This window comes from Micropterus salmoides, unplaced genomic scaffold (genome assembly GCF_014851395.1).
Source record: "Micropterus salmoides isolate LMB-PRFRI ecotype aquatic unplaced genomic scaffold, ASM1485139v1 Ms_hic_scaffold_11, whole genome shotgun sequence".
NCBI classification, from domain to species: Eukaryota; Metazoa; Chordata; class Actinopteri; order Centrarchiformes; family Centrarchidae; genus Micropterus; species Micropterus salmoides.
This window is the reverse complement of record NW_024040152.1, coordinates 31,636,958-31,646,786: the sequence shown is the minus strand read 5'-3', so window position 1 is coordinate 31,646,786 and position 9,829 is coordinate 31,636,958.

Sequence of the window (9,829 nt, the reverse complement as noted above, 5' to 3'; positions counted from 1 at the left end):
GATATTTAGACTACTAATCATCACTCCTACTTTGATTTACTTATTTTCTTAATGGGATATATTAAATAAAGTGATATCCTTAGTGCTAGCCTAAGTAGGATACAATTAACATAAAGGTCACAATTTCTATTTTGGGGAGAATTATTTAATGTCAGACTGCTAAAGTGTGTCTGCTTTACTGACACACTCACAAAAAAAGGAAGAACCCTTCTAGAGAAGCAAAAGGTAAGACCTGCTTTTATTAAGTATTAAACCAGAGAGAAAGGAAAATGTTCCGATGCCTTGGAGGTTAAACCCACATTTGCACCTCTGGTCATTGTGTCCTGTGCCTTTCTACACAATGTGTGTCTGAATAATGAGGACATGCTGGAGTCAGATGAAGATGCTGAATTGGACATCCTTAACCCCCAACTTCTCTGTGAGCACCAAGAACGAAACAGGACTGAACACAGCCTCAGAGACTAACAGGGAGTCCAGTACTGAGATGATTTACACAGAGCTTCTTGATGGATAGCTTTGCTTTTTGCAAAACCGCTAACTGTAACCTGTCTTACTTAGCTTAGCTTACTTAGCCCCAGGGTGCCAAGAGCCAAACCTCGCTTCTGTTTTCCCAGTGGTCAAACTGGCCTCTGTCGGTCTGGGGGATGTGTTCGGTCCAGGTCCAGCCGCTGTGTCCACTCACTGAAAGCTGGAAACAGTCTGTGTGGACTGGTTAAGGGGTGGGTGAATGTAAACATAATCAATATCTGTTACACGCCCCTCCCTAGCTTTGGGTTTTTTGGGTCCATGTATATACAACATAGACTGTATATAAAAAAACTAATATGTAGGCAAATATCACTGTGTTTACTGTTTCATGGAATCTTTATGCTTAAAGTAATCCCTAGTATGAGTAATCCCCATTTTTACAAAATGTACCTGTAATCTGATTACGTCTTTTTTTTGTACTGTAATGGAAATACAGTTACTCTTTTTGGTATCCTGATTACGTAACAGTGTTACCATGTGTAGTAGTATACCGGCAATAATTGGTTCATTACAGTACTTTAATGAATTGTATTCTCTGTTTTTATATATGTTTGTAATGAAGACTAGAGAACACCCATCTTCCTCATAAGCATAGAAATGTACACACATACACATGAAGGGACTATAGAAAGTCTTTTTCACGTTCTGTTTTGTACTTTTACCTTTGGGTGACATATTTTAAATTAAGTAATTGTGAACAGATGCAGCTCTCTAAGCCCTTTAAGGCTATCGCTATTGAGTTAGAGGAGAACGCCTCATAGGGTCCCACCAAGCACAAACCCACCCGCACAGAGCCATATAATGAGCACCCCAGTCCCCCGCAGTCCGTGGCATGAATGCAGGAAATCACGTTACTCTTTTACTCATGGATTTGTTTTTCTGGTGCCAAAATGTTTCTCTGTGTTGGGGAATTCTTAAAAAAACAAAACGCCACTTAATTTCGGGTTAAAATGCATTGCAACGCACGTTACTGAGATTGTAACGAGTATAAAATTACCGATTTTTTTAGTAATGCGTTATTGCATTACAGGACAGTCCCCAGTTTTGTTGGCCTATCCCCGTCTGAAGCTGTCCTTGGAAATGGCCCCGTTTTTAATTGTGTGTTTATCATGGACTGTATAAGGTGTTAACGGACCTGAAATCAGATTTTACGTGGCCAGAAAGCTGGTCAGCAGGGCATAACAGGTGTTGTGCTGAAAAGTGACCGTCAGCTGACAACTGTCCCGTCCACGGGAGCGTGCGCAGCATGTTGAAGCTGTATATCGCCCAGTCTCTCTACGTCTACAGCTGCTTTTATCTGTATCAAACAGACATAACGTGCAAAGAAACATCACTTTATGTCCATGGTAACAGCAAAGGTATGTCTTTGTGATACGTTAACGTTTCTTTAACGGAATAATCACAATTGCGGCCAAATAAGTGTTGATGACATTTATGTGATTATAGGCAACCCAGATAGCAGCTGACTCTGGGCCGGATCCGTTTTACAGATCTGGCCCAGAACTTATGAAGGATCTGGGCCAGATCTGGGCCGCATGATTTTTGCTATCTGGGAATAGCCTAACAGAAGCCTGTTGTTGCCGATGGATTATATGTTTGGTAGTCCTACGTCAAATATCCTTGTTTATATTTGGAAAACGAAATGTAGCCTATAATTAACATGATTTACTGCTGAGTTACTGTATAAAATAAAGACATGATCTCTTTTGCAATTATCCTTATGACTCTACATTATTTTAGTTGCTGTGTACCGACCAATCCAGTACTTTTTACCTGTTGAAATACCTTTAAATGGCCAATACAGCCCATAACATGCAATATTTCACTTTCCAGAAAGTGATTGCAGCCTCTGCTTACTGACTGAAAGGTAGTTTCTGCCTCAAAATGACTTGATTTCATTCAGAAGAGATATTTGACAGATTTTTAAAACCAAAATTGTCCCCCTTTTTTATTTCACATATAATAACATTATATTTTTTAATGACATACTGACCACCAAACCAAAAATGTCATTCATTTCAGATATCTGGTCACCTTAAGTTACAACGACTAAGACGGTGGAGAAGATGTGTACCTAAGTATCGGTAAAACCACAATAAATCTTTGAATGCTACGAAGTAAACAGCGGTAGATCTGTGCTAAAGTACATTAGCGGGCTGCTCCTGCCTTGCATCAAACTATTACAAAAGAAAACGCTCCACATTTGCTTTGTTGTTTCTTGCAGTCTACATCAACACTTATACATCATATACCAACGAAGAGTGACAAAGCGTAGTTATTTGACGCTAAAGGGTACCTTTATATGAGACATTTCCGGAAGCAACTTACGCAAGGGTTGGCCCTCGGCCTCCCATGCCGCGCCACCGGTCCTCGCGCGCACGCCAACACCAATGCCACGTTCAGCGTGCGACTGGGTGGTTCATTATGGCTCTGGGCAGATGAGTTGTGCTTGGTGGTACCGTATGGGCCAGTGAGGCGTTGACTCATCCTGCTTCGCCTCTAACCCAATAGCGATAGCCTTAGAGGGCGAAGCCTATACGAAATAGAACAGCAGTGACGTACTGTAACCCGGATTCTATGAGTATTAGGCGCAGCCCTCTAAGTTGAAGGCCTTACTGGACCTTGGTTCTCAGTGCTGAAGAAAAGGCATTTGGGAGCCGAAGGCTGGGTCTCACCGTTGTATATATACAAGGTGCGGGCGTAGGAGAGGCCCGCGCTGTGGGTGGGCATAGACTAAAATTCTCAGTGCCGCGCAGGCTGGAAGGGGCAAATCCAATAGCGATAGCCTTAGAGTCTGCTCGTTTTCCATTCATATGTTTTTGTTGAGCGCTACTCCCCAAAAAAAACATTGTCACACACATATTAACTGTCAGAGCAATGACATCATCATGACATCTTGAGCAAAAAAGGCCTATTCAGGTGTGTCTTCCACCGTCATGACATAGCTCTGATTAGCAGCGAGACTGTTGGCACTACTCCAATTGTCTACACGTGCAACCTCCTCAGTATTATTTACAGCTTAAATAGGGATGCCAATTACCACCTCATCAATATTTACCAAGCCTTCTCCTTTTGGCTGCTCTTCTTCGCCCTTGGTGAAAAAGAAAATGTTAGGCACAACGGAAACATAAAAAACATGACATTATTGCAGAGTAAATGGCTGTTATCACAAAAGCGGTTTGTGTGTTTGTTTGATTAATCATTCTTTCACTAGTATATATGTACAGTATGCAGTTCATCCACATTCAAATTATTATTGCTATTTAAATAATATGTGACTGCTCTCAATGTCTGTCATTATAGAATCATTCTGTGTTCTTCTCATTGGAGACACAGTTTTTCCTTTACATTTTAGAAAAGAGTATGATAAGGTCGTTGCATTAAATGCACTGAAATGTGAAAGTTGGCAAAAGAGGGTAATGTTGTTTTATTGGTAAAATATTCATTGGGCTTTTTCAGTGGAACACTACCTTAACAGTGACACAGAGCAAGCTGTGTCCTAATCAATTATTTAGTAATGTAATGTATAGTAATAGATGGTCAATACTAATATGTTGCTTGACTCTTTGTAAGGTACTGAGATGGGTACCCTGCAGTCAATGCTGAAGTGATGACTCTCAAAGTGTTCACTGCACAGACGAGAAGCTTTGTTAGGAGTCCAGTTCTTTCTTTTCATGTTGAGCATCCATTGGTCCACCATGTCAAGATGGTCGGGATCACCTAAAGGAAAACTTTACACAGACAAATAGATATGTAAATTAATATAAGTCTCAGTTTACCTACTTTATAGACTGCTTGTGATTAAATGTCCAATGTTTCCAATACTTTATCTATTTGTTACAGGTTCCTGTGGTTTCCAATATACAGAGTAGTCACATTCTGCCGTATGCCTATTTACCATTCATAGACTTAACCACCAAACAAAATACACTTAACTCCACCTTCATTAATTTTGCACGGTCAAAAAACTGTTTGCACCCATCCCCTGGTCAGCAACACCTGTGCCCCGTTGCACCCAAGCGGCAACCTGCGGTTCTACTTCATACAGGCTTCGCCCTCTAAGGCTATCGCGAAAAGCTTGTCGTAGTGTCGGCCTCTCTTATGTCCTCACCTTGTGTATATACAACGGTGAGACCTGGCCATCGGCTCCCATTTTTCTTCAGCACTGAAGTTGTCTAAAGGGCAGAAGATTACCATCATGTCTATGAGCAGAACGGCTAGAGCGGTGTCTAAGAGCTGCTATGCTGACGGGAAACGTAAGTTGTTTCCCTCTTGCTCATCTTATCTGTCATCGGTGTGAACATGAGTGGGACGTCACTGTTCCACTTCATATTTTGGCTTCCATGTGGCTCGCCTATCCTTCCAGCTGCAGCCTCGAGAGACGCTGCCAGGGAACCCTGGCCCCATTCTCCTAACTCGGAACGGTCCTCCGGCATCTGGGGCTAACGTTGAGCTAACAGTAAGCTAACGTGAGGCAAGTAGGAGCCTGACATGAAGATAACATGAGGTCTGCCTGTGGATCAGCCGACCCAGGGTGACCCCATGTGTCCACATTAGCTGTGGCTAACAACGCCTAGAAACCAGATTGCTTGCTGCTGGTCCGACCCTCGTCGCTCGGAGCAACGACTTGTATGCTATGGGTTGGGACTGTGTGTGATAATGTTGAAGCTCTTGTGTGCAGGCTGTTTTTGGAAGAAACACTCTGTGCCATTTCTCAGTCGACTCAGCCACACCAAGCACATGCTTCCCACACTATTTGAGCCGGCTGCCGTTAGCCACACTGCGTTAGCCATTATCGTTAGCTGGTCAGCTAACCCACAGCTCGAGCTCACAGCAATAGTATGCAAAAAAAATAGAGCCGATTTATCGTTTTGCAGATATTGTCAGCCGATATAAGGTACTTGCAGATATATCTGCATTGGAGTTTATAACAGCCGATATGATTATTAAAAAATAGAAACTGAGAGTCGGATCTTTCCCTCAGGTAATGAGTTGCATAGTTTGCCCACCAGAGGACGCACTGCAGCTCCTCTGTTAACAATTACATGACTTAAATATTAATAAAAATATCCTTCATCACTTTTCCTATTGGGAGAGTTTTTCCCTGCCCTCTCTCAGCGTGTGTAATGTCACAGTAACCTAGTGTTGGAGGCTACCCTGCTGACAGATGCGATTGTAGATTTAGTTTGCCTGTTCTGGCGATCGGTCCTCTCATTTCTCTCTAATTTATTACTTCTAAATATTAATTAATTATAACATCGCCAACACCAGATAACACTGCCTGTTGCTAAATTAGCCACAAAGCTAATGCAGTGTTTATCAGTGGAGGAACATTAATGAGCGATGTCTCTAGTTACACGTGTCAGAAATGATTAAACGTGAGCTGAAAAAGTATCTAACACACAGTTGCAGGTTCTCCTTGTAGACAGTTTTGTAGTATTAGATTAATTCAAGGGCACCGTTTCCTCTGCGTCACTGTATCATAGAGCCAAAAGCCAGAATCGTTTCTGCAGCATTGGAGAGAATTAGCAGAGTGCAGGTGATAAACTAGATGTAGAAATTAGTAATCCGCTGGGATTATATGTAAGGTAATAATTACTGCATGACAAAATTTATATATAATTATTTGCCAATGTAGGAGAAAAAAATTATAAGTATCAGTAGATACTCAATCAGGGCCCCCGCTTTTGTAAAGAATATCTGGAGCCAATTCCAGCTGTCCCTCTGTTTTTTTGCACCCAGTGCTCAGGAAGTTTATGTCATGTCCTATATGGGGAGAGTAAAATGGAAATAATTACAACCAGTGTTACCCCAACCCAGTCCTTAGTAATGTATGAAATACATAGTTATACATTTGTGTAAATCTAAAAGCTTAAAAAAGGGCATCATTTCAGTAGTAAAGTAACATAAGGGAGATGCTAATAAAATAAATGAACTTGCAGTGGCGTATAATTCACAGAATAAGTGCTGTGGAGAAAAGTGTATCTTGACATGAGAGGTAAATATTTGTAAATCGGACTTCTTTGTCTTTTGTTGCATGACTCATAATCAAACTTCCTGTGATCGATCAGATGTGACTGTAGGCAGGTTGTCCACATACCTGTCCTCTGTGGATTTGTACCTGAACCAGCTCAGGTGTTGGTGGGGGCACTCCAGGAAGAACACCAAGAGTCTGTGGATCATCTGGCCTTTTGTTCTCTCGAGTCCTCCCGAGGATTTTTGCCTAAACGTTTCCCCCATATTTGGGGCTGTAGCTGAGGGATGTAGCTGTAACCTTTACCATGTGGACATGATAAGGTTTACACTTTTTTCTGTATATCATTTTTGGTCTGAAAGACAACAAGTGTAACACAAGTTGACAGTTGCTACATACTGGTGTGTTTTTTCTATTCAATGAGATAGGCACTCCATCTCTGTCTTTGTGTAATTTTATAACCCTGTTTTCCTACCAAAACTCCTTCATCCACACTGTACGTATCCTGTACGGCAAAGAACAACATTAAGTCCCTTCCTTAGATTCCATACTTCAGGAGTGGCTGGCTGTTCCACTACCAGAAATTATGCGCAACTGTGAATGAGGAGACAACACTTGGTCTAGTTAAGTCTGTGCACATGATCTTTTATCAATAATGCTAAACCAGACATGCTGAACTAGTATCAAGACATGATTACTCAGGGCCCCAATGGGGAAAGGAAGGTTCATTGAAAATATCCTGGTATGAAAAGTCTGTTTTTGTTTGCAATGTTTTATTTCTCTATTCGTGTAGTTTGGCTGATAAAAATCGGTTGAGAGGGATGAAAATTAACACCCAAATGCGGGTGGATTTTCTGTTTGGCGGCTAGGTTTGGAAGGCTACCTGACACATTGGTGGGTAAATATATTCAGCATTTATTTTGTATTTGACGGTAATTAGCTGAAGACCAGCGTGCTTGTTGGTTTTGTGTTGCACTTAAATAGGTCACTGATGTACCAAGGTATCTAAAATCGTGTAACACACGGATTAGAGGCGTTCATTGGTTGTTGTTTATGTTCTTTTCATGTTACTTGTGTTTGACTGGCTTAGATTTGTAAGGGGTTGGCGTTAGGGGGGACAGGCGACAGGAGTCGGGAGGGGAGAGTGAGAGTGTAGCCTTTCAATCGGAGATCACGTGGAAAGAATATCCGCATATATGTCGCTTATTCATACTAAACAAAAGTAGTAAAACCCTCAGACACTCTGACACTCACTTCTCTTGGATACAACTGTAATTTAGCTAGGTAGGTAGATTTATTTGCTCCATAGCAGACAATAAACATTAAAATGGAAGCAATTGTAAAAATGGAATACAGGAATAAAGTACAATCAATGGAGCAGTGCTGAGGATGAGTTTGAGTTTAAGTCTGATAACTTGGGCGGAAAAGCTGCTTTGCAGTCTGGTGGTGCAGCAGCAGAAACTTCTATATCTCTTCCCAGAAGGCAGCAGGGTGAACAGGCTGTGGCTGGGTGGGTACTGTCCTTTAGTATCCTTTGGGCTCTGCGTAGACACCTCACCGATATCACTGATGCTCGGGAGATGGGTACCAATGATCTTCAGAGCAGTTTTAATCACCCGCTGACTTAGATGAATTGTATTTCTTCAGTTGTAATGGTATTTTTCAATGAGACAATGACTCCAGTAAATAATTTAGTTTAGTTTAATGATAATTTCAAACAAGTGAAAATACAAATACATTAAATACATGTGTACCCGAGCTGGTCCCGGGAGCAGACTCATCAAGCTCTGCATTACATCGAACCTCCACCTTCATCTCCACACACATTCAAGATTAAAACAACAGTGTATACAACTCTACAACACATCTAAGGATATAAGAATACCTCTAAAGAAACAAAACTGAAATGTAGTATCAGAAATAATACATCATTTTCATATTAGCAAAAAGTGGATATGCATGAGACAAGGGAGAGTTAACATCAACAGGTTATTGTGCTGTGTCACATGCTGACCTTCGCAGTCTGCAAATGCACATTGTATTCATGTGTCTAGTAATACATTTTATCAGGACTGTGCGAGGGTGTTATCAGCTTCGTAAGGCCTGAGTGCCAATGCTAGCAACATTAAAGTATTAATGTATTAAAAGTTTCCACTGTTCTCCCATCCTCTAATAACACAGTAACAACGAACTATGTGCAGTTCTCCCATGCTTCCATGTATTTACACATAAACAAGAAGACGTGGGGTGGATTAAATGGTATTTATTCTACTGTTTTGAAGTTATTTTTTCTGTTGCTCTCCTCCTCCTTCTTTTCGTCCTCCTGTGAGTGATGACCACAGCATGCTGCCTTGTCTTCAGTGCTTTAGGCCATAAAAGAAAAAAGAACAACACAAATAGTTGTTACTGGTTAACTAAAGTCAACTTTAAAATGACTCCACTACCACACATAAAACGGGGTTCAATAGAATAATCACATTTAACAAAAGCCTACATTTTGGCTAAATAACTGTTCATTTTCGCTCAGTCTGAGTTTCAGAGTTTCAGAGCAGAGCTGCGTGACAACGCTGCCACAAATCTCCGCAAAGTGGCTGTTGTAAACTCAGCTCTGAAAAAATAGTCAGCAGTAGGAGTGCAAATGTAATGTAATGTAATAAAGTTTTGATCTTTTGAACCTCAATTTTTATATCTTAGTTTTCAATCTTGCAAAACTTTTTTTTGTAAGATTTTGTGTTTTCAAACACTTAGTTTCAATCTTTCAGAACTTTATTTTCAGTTTTGAATCATGGCAGGATATTAATCCCATAGAAGTCTCCCTCTTCATACAAAAATGCGGAGGCCGCAGCATGAGAGCAATAAGGCTGAGTGAGACAACTGCACCTCAAAGTTCAGTGAATTTTCAATAAACACCTTAAACCTTATTCTAATAAACATGTTAATCATTATCCTAATCAAACTAGGTATAACATATTCACACATCATGGCTACATAAATAAATATTCAACAGTAGGCACAAAGATAAAATATCAGCATCATAAATTAAACCTTATGAAGTTTTTATCATTTTGCTTTCAGGCCTACATCCCTTTGAACCACTAACTTACACTGTGAACTTGGACATCAATGACATGTACTGAAATTATACAAATAGCAATGTAAAGGCTATCATTTATTTGAATGCAGACTTTTTTGTCTTCTTGTTTCAGCTAATGAAACATGACTCTAGGTAAGTCTTGTTCAGTTGTCTTTTAATATGCAGTATAGTAAACATTTTGTCATTGTAGGGCTATGACAACTAAGATGATATTTATTCTAGGGTTGTCATAT